Consider the following 16225-nt stretch of genomic DNA (forward strand, 5'->3'; position numbering starts at 1 on the left):
GAGGTTCTGTAGCTGGGATTCTGTTATGAATCAAAAGAAATTCCTGTGAAAAATAAAGTTCTCTGGGTCATTCCCACAAAGAGCTGAATTATACAACTTCCTCAGTTACAAACACCGAAAGTTCAGTTCAGTCACTCAGTTGTGTCCGACTCTGCCACTCCATGGACTGAAGCATGCCAGGGTTCCTGTCCATCACCAACTCCCGGAGCTTGCTCAAACTCATGTGCATCGACTAGGTAATGCCATCCAATCTTCTCATCCTCTGTCATCCCCTTCTCCTCCTGCCTTCAATCTTTCCTAGTATCAGGGTCTTTTCCAATGAGTCAGTTCTTTGCATCACGTGGCCAAAGTATTAGAGTTTCAGCTTCAGCATCAGCCCTTCCAACGAATATTCAGGACTGATTTCCTTTAGGATTGACTGGTTTGATAAACCTACAAGATGGCAGAGTAGAAGGACATGCACCCGTTTCCTGTGAGAACTCCAAATTTACAACTCGCTGCTGAACAACAATCAAAAGAGAATGTTGGATTCCATCAAAAAAAGATACCCCACGTCCAAGGGCAAAGGAGAAGCCCCAGCAAGATGGTAGGAGGGGCGCAATCACATTTAGAATCAAACCCCATACCTGCCAGAGATGCTCAAAGGGCTCAAACAAAACCTTGTGTGCACCAAGAGACCCCACAGAGACTGAGCCAGACCTGCCTTTGAGTGTCTGAGTGTTTCCTGCAGAGGTATGGGTCAGCAGTGGCCTGCACAGGGGCAGGGGCTCTGGATGCAGCAGACCTGGTTGTTGCATAAGCCCTCTTGGAGGAGGTCACCATTAACACCACCATCGAGTCTCCAAAACTTACATGGGACTGGGGAAACAGACTCTTGGAGGACACAAACAACCCTGTACACACCAGGACACAGGAGAAAGCAACAGTGACCCCACAAGAAACTGACCCAGACTTCCCTGTGAGTGTACAAGAGTCCCTGGTGGAAGCATGAGTCGGTGATGCTCTGCTGCAGGGTCGGGGGTACTGCATACGGCAGTGTGTGCATGGGACCTTTTGAAGGAGGTCGCCATTTTCTTCATTACCTCCACCATAGTTTGGTTTCAGGTCAAACAACAGGGAGAGAACACAGCCCCACCCATCAACAGAAAATTGGTTTAAAGATTTACCCAGCATGGGCCCACCCATCAGAAAAAGACCCAGTATCCCCAAAGTTAGTCTTTCCCACCAGGAAGCTTCCATAAGCCTCTTATCCTTATCCCTCAAAGGGCAGAAAGAACGAAAACCACAGTCACGGAAAACTAACCAAACTGATCACATGGACCACAGCCTTGTCTAACTCAATGAAACTATGAGCCATGCCATGTAGGGCCACCCAAGAAGGATGGGTCATGGTGGAGAGTTCTGACAAAATCTGTTCCACTGGAGAAAGGAATGGCAAACCATTTCAGCATTCTTGCCTTGAGAACGCCATGACAGTATGAAAGGCAAAAAGGTATGAACTGAAAGATGAACTCCCCAGGTCAGTAGGTACCCATATGCTACTGGAGAAGAGTGGAGAAATAACTCCAGAAAGAATGAAGACATGGAACCAAAGCGAAAGCAATGCCCAGTTGTGGATGTGACTGGTGATGGAAGTAAAGTCCAATGCTGTAAAAAGCAATATTGCATAGGAACCTGGAATGTTAGGGCCATGAATCAAGGTAAATTGGAAATGGTCAAATAGCAAGAATGAACATTTTAGGAATCAGTGAACTAAAATGGACTGCTGCTGCTAAGTCGCTTCAGTTGTGTCTGACTCTGTGTGACCCCATAGACAGAAGCCCACCAGGCTCCCCCATTTCCGGGATTCTCCAGGCAAGAACACTGGAGTGGGTTGCCATTTCCTTCTCCAGTGCATGCAAGTGAAAAGTGAAAGGGAAGTCACTCAGTCGTGTCCGACTCTTAGTGACCCCATGGACTACAGCCTACCAGGCTCCTCCATCCATGGGATTTTCCAGGCAAGAGTACTGGAGTGGGGTGCCATTGCCTTCTCCAAAAATGGACTGGAATGGGTGAATTTAACTCTGATGACCATTATATCTACTACTGTGGGCAAGAATCCCTTAGAAGAAATGGAGTAGCCCTCATAGTCAATAAGAGTCCAAAATGCAGTACTTGGGTGCAATCTAAAAAATTACAGAATTATCTCTGCTTGTTTCCAAGGCAAACCATTCAATATCACAGTAATCCAAGTCTATGCCCCAAACAGTAAAGCTGAAGAGGCTGAAGTTGAACTGTTCTGTGAAGACCTACAAGACCTTCTAGAACTAACACCCAAAAAAGATGTCATTTTCATGATAGGGGACTGGAATGCAAAAATAAGAAGTCAAGAGCTACCTGGAGTAACAGGTAAATTTGGCCTTGGAGTACAAAATGAAGCAGGTCAAAGATTAACAGAGTTTTGCCAAGAGAACACACTAGTCATAGAAAACACCCCCTTCCAACAACACAAGAGAAGACTCTACACATGGACATCACCAGATGGTCAATACCGAAAGCAGATTGATTATATTCTTTGCAGTCAAAGATGGAGAAGCTCTATACAGTCAGCAAAAGCAAGACCAGGAGCTGACCATGGCTCAGATGATGAACTCTTTACTGCCAAATTCAGACTTAAATTGAAGAAAGTACGGAAAACCACTAGACTATTCAGGTATGACCTAAATCAAATCCCTTATGATTATACAGTGAAAGTGAAGTCACTCAGTCGTGTCTGACTCTTTGTGACCCCATGGACTGTAGCCTACCAGGGTCGGAGAAGCCTCTCCGACTGGGATTTTCCAGGCAAGAGTACTGGAGTGGGTTGCCATTTCCTTCTTCAGGGCATCAAACCAGGGATCAAACCCGGGTCTCCTGCACTGCAGGCAGACACTTTACCATTTGAGCCACCAGGGAATACAGTAGAAGTGACAAATAGATTCAAGGGATTATATCTGATAGACAGAGTCCCTGAAAAACTATGGATGGAGGCTCGTGACATTGTACAGGAGGCAGGGATCAAGACCATCCCCAAGAAAAGGAAATGCAAAAGGCAAAATGGTTGTCTGAGGAGGTGTTACAAATAGCTGAGAAAAGAAGAGAAGTGAAAGGCAAAGGAGAAAAGGAAAGATATACCCATTTGAATGCAGAGTTCCAAAGAACAGCAAGGAGGGATAAGAAAGACTTCCTCAGTGATCAATACAAAGAAATAGAGGAAAGCAATAGAATGGAAAAGACTTCTAGTTTTTTCAATCTCTTTAAGAAAATTAAAGATACCAAGGGAACATTTCATGCAAAGGTGGGCACAATAAAGGACAGAAATGGTATGGACCTAAGAGAGGCAGAAGATATTAAGAAGAGGTGGCAAGAATATATAAAAGGTTACTGCATGTATCTCTTGACTTCCTATACAAAAAAGATCTCAATGACCTGAATAACCATGATGGTGTGATCACTCACCTAGAGCCAGACACCCTGGAATGTGAAGTCAAGTGGGCCTCACTACAAACAAAGCTGCTGGAGGTGATGGAATTCCAGTTGAGCTATTTCAAATCCTAAAAGATGATGCTGTGAAAGTGCTGCACTCAATATGCCAGAAAATTTGGAAAACTCAGCTGTGGCCACTGGACTGGAAAAGGTCAGTTTTCATTCCAATTCCAAAGAAAGGCAATGCCAAAGAATGTTTTTTTCTACTGCACAATTGCACTCATCTCACACACTAGCAAAATAATGCTCAAAATTCTCCAGGCCAGGCTTCAACGGTATGTGAATCGCAAACTTCCAGATGTTCAAGCTGGATTTAGAAAAGGCAGAGGAACCAGAGCTCAAATTGCCAACATCCGTTGGATCATCGAAAAAACAAGAGAGTTCCAGAAGCACATCTATTTCTGCTTTATTGACTATGCCAAAGCCTTTGACTGTGTGTATCACAACAAACTGTGGAAAATTCTTAAAGAGATGAGATTACCAGACCACCTGACCTGCTTCCCAAGAAATCTGTATGCAGGTCAAGAAGCAACAGTTAGAACTAGACATGGAACAAGAGACTGGTTCCAAATTGGGAAAGGAGTACGTCAAAGCTGTATATTGTCACCCTGCTTATGTAACTTATATGCAGAGTACAGCATGAGAAACGCTGGGCTGGATGAAGCACAAGCTGGAAATAAGATTGCTCAGGGAAATATCAATAACCTCAAATAAGCAGATGACACCACCCTTGTGGCAGAAAATGAAGAACTAAAAAGTCTCTTGAAAGTGAAAGAGGAAAGTGAAAAAGTTGGCTTAACTCAACGTTCAGAAAGCTAAGATCATGGCATCTGGTCCCATCACTTCATGGCAAGTAGATGGGGAAACAATGGAAACAGTGACAGACTTTATTTGGGGGGGCTCCACAATCACTGCAGATGGTGAGTGCAGCCATGAAATTATAAGACACTTGCTCCTTGGAAGAAAAGCTATGACCAATCTAGACAGCATATTAAAAAGCAGAGACATTACTTTGCTGACAAATGTCCATCTAGTCAAAGTTATGGTTTTTCCAGTAGTCATGTATGGATGTGAGAATTGCACTATATAAAGAAAGCATAGTGCCAAAGAATTGATGCTCTTGAACTGTGGTGTTTGAGAAGACTCTTGAGAGTCCCTTGGACTGCAAGGATATCCAACCAGGAAATCAGTTCTCAATATTCATTGGAAGGACTAATGCTGAAGCTGAAACTCCAATACTTTGGCCATCTGATGCATAGAACTAACTTATTGGAAAAGATCCTGATGCTGGGAAAGATTGAAGGCAGGAGGAGAAGGGGATGACAGAGGATGAGATGGTTGGATGGCATCACCAACTCAATGGGCGTGAGTTTGAGCAAGCTCCAGGAGTTGGTGATGGACAGGGAAGCCCGGCATGCTGCGGTCCATGGGGTCACAAAGAGTCAGACATGACTGAGCGACTGAACTGACTGAACTGGTTTGATAAACACTGAAAATATGCTACTAAAAATGTTTCTCAGAAGGATAAATGATGAGAGGGGACAGGAATGTCTCACAAATAGTATCATCACTTGCCAACTTAGTCTGAGGTCTATTTGTGAAGTATTTTCTTGGGTCAAGTAAGTTGGCCCAGCTCTGTCCAATTGAGGATCTCGTACCATTTATTTGAGATCCACATTTGTGAAGGGCCTCAAATATTGGTCTCCAAATGGGGTTCACTGAACACATAGAAAGAGTGACTTTCATCCTACATTTTTATGCTGTGTCCCATAAATGAGAGTCCAACTCCATCATGAATTATGAATATATAACTTTGGGAAATGTAATTATCTTTTAAATAGCATAATTATGTTGCACTATATTTCTGTATTAAAAGTATTAAGTTATTAACTGTATTCACATTATTCTTCAAGTATTATAACTATTTTGGCATTTTTAATTTCTTTAATAAATTAAGAGCCTCCAAAAATAGAAGGGGCCCATGTCTCTAAAGCCCTTTAAAAATGCCCTAGATGCATAGCTCTATAGCTGAATTTAAAATATACTGGAACATTTAGCCAAGAAAGATCTAAATTTTAATTTAAGGATTCCCTTCCAAACTTAGCCTTCTTGTCTAGTATTTTCTCTAAGGTATTGGCAGGCCTTCACTGATAAGAAAAAATACCTCAAAAGCTAAAGGCATCATTGCAGATAACATTTAATAAGTAGAAGGAGGTGCTTTGCCTTCGTAAGCTGCTTGGTTAAGTAATAAACTTTATCCAGAGCCTCTTGGCCAGTGTGGGATTCTTGTACTTAGCTAAAGGGCCTTAGCCAACTTTAATGTGTCTCAATGATTTCATGCTCCCAATAATGAGGATATGCTTTTTTAGAAAGAAAAAAAAAGTTTGTTTGATGTATTAACATAGTAACAATTAATGAGTATCTCAAAAGGAAGTCAATGAATTTTTCAATCAGAATTAATTATAGGACTGGCAAATGTCAGTAGGCACCGTGTTTCTTCTCCTGTTCCCAGCCATATGTACAGAGATAATAAAACAGGGAAGCACTTCTTTTGTTAAATTTTTATTTATTTTGGGCTACACTGGGCCTTCGTTGCTGCCCCTAGGCTTTCTCTATTTTCAGCTAGTGGGGGCTACTCCCTAAGTGCAGTGCACAGGCTTCTCATTGCAGTGGCTTCTCATAAGAGCAAGGGCTCCAGAGCACATGCTGTGGTAGTTGCCCTGTGGCATGTGGAATCTTCCCAGACCAGGACTCAAACCCGTGCTTCCTACATTGGCAGGCAGATTCCTAACCACTGGACCAACAGGGAAGTCCCAGGGGAAGTACTTCTTAACGCTGATCCCTCCCATAGTTCCCTCTGTTACAAACTCAACTCAGTATGTTGATGATAGCATCCTGGCAAGACCCAGTTATTTGTCTACCACCTTGGGAGAGAAAGGAAAATTTGTTACGACCAAGACTGTCCACTTCTCAGTTGCACTGTGTGTGGTTTCTATGAACCAATAAAAGACACTCATTTCAAAACCCTTTATGTCTCCTATCCTGTGCAAATTCAATCTTTTCTTCAGTCTGAGCCTTGAGGCTCAGATGTGATCACATGGGTAGTTGGAGAAGAAGTTACCCCCAGCTCGAAAGCTGGAAACCTCAGTCATTCTTGACTCCTTGTATTCTTTATTCATACCACTCCAACCTCTCCCACCAAAGATAGATAAATAGATAAATGCCACCTAGTCTTTTGATTTTCCTTCATAAAAGCACTAGAATAATTCTAAGATCTTCATCTACACTGCCACAGTCTTATAATTCTCTTCTGGCCTCTAATACACAGCCCTCAAATATGCCTTCCATACTCCAGTTAGGGGGGTTTGATTAAGGGTGATATCTCTTATGTTAAATAGATTAGAATTTGAACCACAATCCTATCATTTACTAACTGGGAAAGGTGTGTGTGTGTGTCACTTAATCATGTCTGATTCTGTTCTGACCCCATGGACTGTAGTCCAATAGGCTCCTCTGTCCATGGAATTCTCCAGGACAGAATACTGGAGTGGGTAGCCATTCCCTTCTCCAGGGGATCTCTCCCACCCAGGGATCAAACCCTGGTATCCTGCATTGCAGGCTGATTCTTTACCATCTGAGCCACCAGGGAAGCCCAACTGGGAAAGCTGCTGCTGCTGCTAAGTCGCTTCAGTCGTGTCCAACTCTGCGACCCCATGAACTGCAGCCTACCAGGCTCCTCTGCCCATGGGATTTTCCAGGCAAGAGTACTGGAGTAGGGTGCCATTGCCTTCTCCGACTGGGAAGCTACTTACCCTTAATTTCCATGTCAGTAAAATGAGGAAAATAACTATATTTACCTCATAAAGTACATGAATACATTCCTATAAATGACTAACAGAGGCTTCTATGCAACTTCATTGAAATGTTAAGGGTTTATAGAAATGAACCGCTTTTAATAGGTCATTTTCAGATGGAAACAGTGATGGGTAATATTGTATGTGTCAATTTGGCTGACATATGGGGTACCTATATGCCGGGGTCCAGCCCCAGTGGATCCAGGGAATTCGAAGGGGAGACGGCATGGGATATCAGGAAAAAACAGCTTATTTAAATGTTAATTAAAGATATAAAGAGTGGTTAAATAAGGATAGCTCAGTGAGGAAATTCAGTGGAGAAAAGAGGCTGAATAATTCAGCCAAAAGGTGAGAGAAAGAACAACATGGGGAGACCAAGCTTTGGTGAACAAGGCCCGCACTTTATTTTCCAAAGTAGTTCTTATACCTTAAGTTATGCATAGAGGATAATGGGGGAAGGGGTGGAGTCATGCAGTAAGCCAGGCTTTCTTCCTGCAAACTTATCATATGCAAAAGTTTAGGTGATTTGCATCATCTTCTGGCCCGGAGGCCTGTTAACATTTTAAGACCCTTTCTTCAAAAAATTTTTTTTTCTCTAAAGGTGATTAGTCGGGTGCCACCCTCCAAAAGCATTAAAGTTGCATTCCTATAGGGCAAAGGTGTGGTGGGCTATACCAAGAAAAAGAATTAACTCAAGGGTCCCAGGTTACAAACATTAAAGCTACTACTTATACCAATCATATTAATCAATACACTGCCAGGGACACAGCAGGTAAGGGATATGGAGACTTAGCAGCAAACATTGGCCCAACAAGTGAAAAACCCTTCACCAATACAATTTCTAATCAATCTTTTAACTGCTCAAAGGAATCTGTATTTAGACAGTTTAGAACATCTCATGCCTCTCACAGTTGGGAGGCTCTGAGCAATCACATGTGGCGGGAAAAACCTATTCAGGCAGGCTAGAGGACTTCCAAAGGAGTTTGTAGGTTGAAACACTATCACACCCAGGAACTTTATTAACTGGAGCTGTAAGTCAACTCTTTTTTTCAGAGAGAGGTAGTGGGGGACAGCCCCCCGTAAAGTCAGAGGTGTAGGTGAGAGCACAAAGCAGAAAGTAGGCAGACTTTGGTTTTGGGGGTAGATGCTCGAGAATTTCCAGGGGGACTCCTGAGGCTTGATCCCGCCTTTGCGTATGCCAAGCCTCCTTCCTCATGACCTTTGCCACGAGTGGAGCTCCTCACCGCCGGCTCCCGGCACCTGTATATCAACGTTTACCTAGCTGAACATTATTCTAAGTGTGCCTGTGAAGGAGTTTCTAAATGAGATTAATGTTTGAATGAGTAGACTGGGTGAAGCAACCTGCTTTCCCCGATGTGAATGGACCTGATCCAATCTGTTGCAGGCCTGAATAGAATAAAATTCGGGGAGGGGAGGAGTTTGTTCTCTCTCTTTGACTGTTTTTGAACTGGAATATTGACTCTCCAGGTTCTTAGACCTTCTGACTCAGACTGAAACTATGCCACTGGCTCTTATGGGTCTTTAGCTTGCTGACAGCAGATCATGGGACTTATCAGGCTCCAGAGTCTTGTAAGCCAATTCCTTATATTAATAGTTTCTTTATATATATATATATATATATTTCTTTATATATTTCTCCGTAATCTGGAAACCAAGCTAGAAGCTATGATAAATTGTGTAAAATATTCTGAAATGTTTATAGTTAATGATCAATTTCAAATGAATTAATATTTCTAAGCATTATAATTTGCTAGGTCTCATGTCAAAAGAAAGACATGTAGAACATTAATTTTTGGCTGCTTATTGAAAGAGGTGAAGAAGTTGTAAAACCAACTAAAAGTATTTGATTTTGTATATTAATTAAGGAATCTGCCTGGATGTGAAGGAGATATTCACTGGAAATTGCTCACATTTTTGTTTGCAAACTTATTCATTATGGTAGTCATAGTCTTTCAAAGTCAGCTCTTTAGAATTTATACTTTAGATGTCCTAAATCATTTTATACTAACTTAGAAATTGTCTTTGGTATTAGACTGCAAAAATAATAATGTAAAATGTTTGGAATATATAGAAAGTATCAAATCACTTAAAATTGACCACTGAAGAGGGTACAATTCAAAGAATGAACCCTAATGTGAACCACAGATGTTAATTAGTAAAAGGTATAAATACAGGTTCATTGATCTTAACAGTTGTACCACACTAACACAAGATGTTAATAATAGGGAAAACTGTGCAGTGAGATAAGTGGTATCTGGAAACTCTCTGTTCTCTATTCTCTGTGCAATTTTTCTGTAAACTTAAAACTACTCTAGAAAATATGTATCAAAACTTTAAAAAGTAAACCCATTCATCTGTGGTCAATTTATTTCTCCATTCTCACTTCTGTTGATCTATGTGTCTATCCTGTGTGGGTACCATTGCTGTAAATTTGTAATTTTTTATCCAGGTATAGTGAGTCCTCAAACACTTTTTTGTTTTTTGTTTTTAATATAAATTTATTTATTTTAATTGGAGGTTAATTACTTTACAATATTGTACTGGTTTTGCCATACATCAACATGAATCCGCCACAGGTATACACGAGTTCCCCATCCCAAACCCCCCTCCCTCTACCATCCCTCTGGGTCATCCCAGTGCACCAGCCCCAAGCAACTAGTATCATGCACCGAACTTGGACTGGCGATTAGTTTCATATATGATATTATACATGTTTCAATGCCATTCTCCCAAATCATCCCACCCTCTCCCTCTCCCACAGAGTCCAAAAGACTGTTCTATACATCTGTGTCTCTTTTGCTGTCTCACATACAGGGTTATTGTTACCATCTTTCTAAATTCCATATATATACTGTATACTGTTAGTATACTGTATTGGTGTTTTTCTTTCTGGCTTACTTCACTCTGTATAATAGGCTCCAGTTTCATCCACCTCATTAGAACTGACTCAAATGTATTCTTTTTAATGGCTGAGTAATACTCCATTGTGTATATGTACCACAGTATGTACCACTTTCTTATCCATTCATCTGCTGATGGACATCTAGGTTGCTTCCATGTCCTGGCTATTATAAACAGTGCTGTGATGAACATTGGGGTACACATGTCTCTTTCAGTTCTGGTTTCCTCAGTGTGTATGCCCAGCAGTGGAATTGCTGGGTCATAAAGCAGTTGTTTACAGTTTTTTAAGGAATCTCCACACTGTTCTCCATAGTGGCTGTACTAGTTTGCATTCCCACTAACAGTGTAAGATGGTTCCCTTTTCTCCACACCCTTTCCAGCATTTATTGCTTGTAGACTTTTGGATCGCAGCCATTCTGACTGGCATGAAATGGTACCTCATTGTGGTTTTGATTTGCATTTCTCTGATAATGAGTGATGTTGAGCATCTTTTCATGTGTTTGTTAGCCATCTGTATGTCTTCTTTGGAGAAATGTCTATTTAGTTCTTTGGCCCATTTTTTGATTGGGTCATTTATTTTTCTGGAATTGAGCTACAGGAGTTGCTTGTATATTTTTGAGATTAGTTGTTTGTCAGTTGCTTCATTTGCTATTATTTTCTCCCATTCTGAAGGCTGTCTTTTCACCTTGCTTATAGTTTCCTTTGTTGTGCAGAAGCTTTTAAGTTTAATTAGGTCCCATTTGTTTATTTTGCTTTTATTTCCAATATTCTGGGAGGTGGGTCATAGAGGATCCTGCTGTGATTTATGTCAGAGAATGTTTTGCCTATGTTCTCCTCTAGGAGTTTTACAGTTTCTGGTCTTACATTTAGATCTTTAATCCATTTTGAGTTTATTTTTGTGTATGGTGTTAGAAAGTGTTCTAGTTTCATTCTTTTACAAGTGGTTGACCAGTTTTCCCAGCACCACTTGTTAAAGAGATTGTCTTTTCTCCATTGTATATTCTTGCCTCCTTTGTCAAAGATAAAGTGTCCATAGGTGGGTGGATTTATCTCTGGGCTTTCTATTTTGTTCCATTGATCTATATTTCTGTTTTGTGTCAGTACCATACTATCTTGATGACTGTGGCTTTGTAGTAGAGTCTGAAGTCAGGCAGGTTGATTCCTCTAGTTCCATTCTTCTTTCTCAAGATTGCTTTGGCTATTCGAGGTTTTTTTGTATTTCCATACAAATTGTAAAATTATTTGTTCTAGCTCTGTGAAAAATACCATTGGTAGCTTGATAGGGATTGCATTGAATCTATAGATTGCTTTGGGTAGTATACTCATTTTCACTATATTGATTCTTCCAATTCATGAACATGGTATATTTGTCCATCTATTAGTGTCCTCTTTGATTTCTTTCACCAGTGTTTTATGGTTTTCTGTATATAAGTCTTTAGTTTCTTTAGGTGGATATATTTCTAAGTATTTTATTCTTTCCGTTGCAATGGTGAATGGAATTGTTTCCTTAATTTCTCTATTTTCTCATTATTAGTGTATAGCAATGCAAGGGATTTCTGTGTGTTGATTTTATATCCTGCAACTTTACTATGTTCGTTGATTAGCTCTAGTAATTTTCTGGTGGAGTCTTTAGGGTTTTCTATATAGAGGATCATGCCATCTGCAAACAGTGAGAGTTTTACTTCTTTTCCAACTTGGATTCCTTTTATTTCTTTTTCTGCTCTGATTGCTGTGGCCAAAACTTCCAAAACTATGTTGAATAGTAGTGGTGAAAGTGGGCACCCTTGTCTTGTTCCTAACTTTAAGGGAAATGCTTTCAATTTTTCACCATTGAGGATAATGTTTGCTGTGGGTTTGTCATATATAGCTTTTATTATGTTGAGGTATGTTCCTTCTATTCCTGCTTTCTGGAGAGTTTTTATCATAAAGTTCCTTAGATTTCCACATAAATTTTACTATTAGCTGGTTAATTTCTGCAAAAAAAAAAAAAAAAGTAGTTGAAATTTTCACAAGAAAATGTATAGATTGAATCTGTAGATCAATTTTAGGACTATTTTCAATCTTACAACATTGTCTTCAATATATAAACATAAATCTCTCTACTTATTTAGGTCTTGTTTTTTTCATTAATGTTTTGTAGCTTTCAGTGTGCAAATCTTGAACTTTCTTGATTAAATTTGGTCCCAATTATTTTATTCTTGTTCCTGAAATTGTAAAGGAAATTGTTTTCTTAATTTCTTTTGAGATTTTTCATTGTTAGCATTTAGAAATACAACTGATATTTATTTATTGGTATTATCTTCTTCAACCTTGCTCTCTTTCCTTTATTCTGTTTTAATTATTCCATTTTTCATTCTGAAAAGTTTGCTTGATTTGTAACTCTATTGCTTTATGTAGCTTTGGTAAAAATCTGCCTGCAGTGCAGGAGACCAGATTCGATACCTGGGTCAGGATTATCCCCTGGAAGAGGAAATGGCAACCCACTTCAGTATTCTTACCTGGGGAATCCCATGGACAGAGGAGCCTGGCAAGCTACAGTCCATGGGGTTGCAAGAGTCAGACATGACTTAGTGACTAAAGAGAGAGAGAGGTATAGTTTCTGGTTCTCAAATAAATGCCTCTAATGATATATGTAGTTTAGTTAGGGAATCGTGGTGGTAAAAATATTTAATATGAGATCTACTCTCAACAGAAATTTAAGTGTAAGGTGCAGTATTGTTAACCAAAGGCTCAATGTTGTTCAGTAGATGTCTAGAATTAAATCATGTTCTATAACTAAATCTTTATATACCCATTGAATAACAACTCACTATTTCCCCTCCAGCCTTGGGCAATCACCATTCTGCTCTCTGTTTCCGTGTGTTTGACTACTTTAGATATCTCATATGAGTGGAATCATGAAGTATCTGTCCTTCTGTAACTGGCTTATTTCACTTAGCATGATGCCATTAAGGTTTGTTCATATTGTCACATATGGCAGAATTGTTAAGGCTGAAAAATATTCTATTTATACGTATCACATTTTCTTTATATATCCATCCATCATTGACATTTAGGTTATTTCCACATCTTAGCTGCTGTGAATAATGCTGCAGTGAACTTGGGAGTAAAAAATCTCTTTGAGATCCTGATTTTAATTCTTTTGGATAAATCTCCAGAGGTGGGATTACTGAATCATATGTTTATATTTTCAATTTCTTAAGGAAACTTTATATTTTACACAGAGGCTGCAATATTTTGCTTTCATACCGAGTGTAAAAAAGGTTCCAATTTCTCCATATCTTTGCTAACGTTATATTTTTTATAACCATCCTAACATGTATGGATTTTTAATTTACATTTAGTAATTTTGAGCATCTTTTCATATGCAATTTTGGTAATTTGCATGTCTTCTTCAGGGAAATATTTATTCAAGTCCTTGGCCCATTTTAAAAAATAGGATGTTTTTAACTTGCTATTGAGCTAAAGCAGATCTAGGGGGGATGAACTCCCTCAGAATTTTTTGGTCTGAGAAAGATTTTATCTCTCGTTCACTTTTGAAGGACAATTTTGCCAGGTATATATAATATTCTTGGTTGACAGCTTTTTTTTTTTCTTTCAGCACTTTGAATATATCATCTCAGTCCTTTCTGTAATGTTTCTGCTGAGAAAACTGCTGATGATCTTATGGAGGTTCCCTTGTATGTGACAAATTGCTTTTCTCTTGCTGCTTCCTAAATTCTCTCTTTGAGAGTAGGTCTTGTGGCTCAGACAGTAAAGAGTCTGCCTGCAATGCAGGAGACCTGGGTTTGATCCCTGGGTCAGGAAGATCCCCTGGAGAAGGGAATGGCAGTTCACTACAGTGTTCTTGCCTGGAGAATTCCATGGATGGAGGAGCCGGGCAGTTTGCAGTCCATGGGGTCACAAAGAGTTGAACACAACTGAGCAACTAACACACACACACTTAGGCATTCTCATTACACACAAAAAATGATTATATACCTATTAAGGATGATTTTTTCTAAATTCAAAACAATGGGATAAATTGGAATATACTTTTCTTTATATACAGTTCTGCTCTTGAATCTCTCTTGCCCATCCTTCCAAACAAAATTCACAAATTTCTTCCACATATTTCTAAGATGTATGTCAGTGGTAATGTTTTTATTAGATAACTGCCTCAAAAAAGCAAGAAAGAAACTTTTTTGTCTTTGATTTTTGACAATTTGATTATTAAGCGTCTAGGTGTAGATTACTTTGGATTCATCATATTCAAATTCTGTGGGGTTCATGGATCTGGATGTACATTTCCTTCCCAGGTTTAAGAAATCTTCAGCTGTTATTTCTTTGAATAAGATTTCTGCCTCTTTTTCTTTCTCTCTTCTGCCTCCAGAACTCCCATAGTGTATCTATTCATCTGTTTGGTGGTGTCCCATATTCTCCTTAAGCTTTCTACATTATTTTTCCTTATTTTTTTTCTTTTGCTTCTTTGACTAAATAAGTTCCAATGACTGGCCTTCAAGTTTTTTTAATACTTAATTCTGCTTATTGTTGAATCTGTTGTTGAACTCCAGTGAATTTTTTCACTTCTATTATTTTATTTAGCTCCATTATTTCTGTTTGGGACTTTTTATATTTTTATTTCTGTTGAAGTTTTCACTTTGTCAGTTTGTTCTCCTGATCTTGTAGAACACATCTTTGTAACAGCTATCTTAAATTCTCTGTCAGATAAGTCATATATGCCCATTTCATTAGTTTCTGATTACTGATCTTGTAATTTTGTTTGGGAAATATTTCCCCATTTCTTTTTTTTTTTTTTTTAACTTTCCTTGACTCTTTGTGTTGGTATCTGTATATTAGACAAGACAGCCACCACTCCCAATCTTCACAGGTGTATAAGGACTTTACCTGAAGTATTTATAACTCTATGCCAAAGCTACTCCCTACCCAAGGGGGAGAAATCTCCAAACTGTGGTTGATCTTTTCTGGCCAGATCCCTCACTTAAGTAGTTATACCAAAAAATTAAGGTCTTGACTTCTTCTCTTGGCACAATACTGGACAATGACTCATTGTTTGCACAATATTGGGCAGTGACTCATCTTTTAAGACTTTCACACCTGAGTACACATTTTGAGCCTATGTAATTGAAGTTCCTGTTCCCCATTATAACTACATCCATTCATTAGCAAACACCAAGAAACTTTGTCCTTGTGATTAACAGACTCTAAGCATCACAAAACTTTCAGAATTTTTCCTCTCCTAATCTCTTTCAATTCAGCATTATCCATCCAGTCTTAAGTCCCAGATGTATCCTCCTTCCACCCACAATGCAGCTCCAATTTGTAGACACAAAAACTGCTTGTGTCCTCAACCGAATCTCTTGCCCTACTATTATCTTTTCAGATCTCCATCTTCTGGGCACTATCAAGTCCTATCTCTTTACCCCAACCATCCCAGCTTGATTCACCTACAAGAGTCTTCAGGTGATTCAGACTCATATCACAGCTACCTTCTTGTGGATGCTGATTCCAATTTTCTGCAGTCATAACCTAGGCTTTTCCTTCTTTGATCTCAAAGCATTTTGATCCTGATTATGGTACTCATTTATCTGTATAAATAATGCATGAACACCAGAAGATATAAATCAATGCTCTGTACTTAACATGTCTTCAAAATGTAAATGCTAGATTTGGATTATTTTATGTTTTTCTTACAATATATGAAAGATGACTTGGGGATATTACAAAGCTTAAATGAACTATGTTCAGCATCTTAGTTGCTGAGTGACTTGGGTAAATTAACATAGATTATTGCTTCATTTGTGAAATGTTATTACTTACCCACTTCTAAGATTTTGTCAGGATTAGAAAAAATGAGGAATGCAAATAATTTGCATATAAATTCTCAATATGTTTCAGTTATTCAAAACATTTGCCACAGTGAATGGCACACAACAGGCTTTCAT

Source organism: Bos javanicus, chromosome 10, assembly GCF_032452875.1.
Source record: "Bos javanicus breed banteng chromosome 10, ARS-OSU_banteng_1.0, whole genome shotgun sequence".
NCBI classification, from domain to species: Eukaryota; Metazoa; Chordata; class Mammalia; order Artiodactyla; family Bovidae; genus Bos; species Bos javanicus.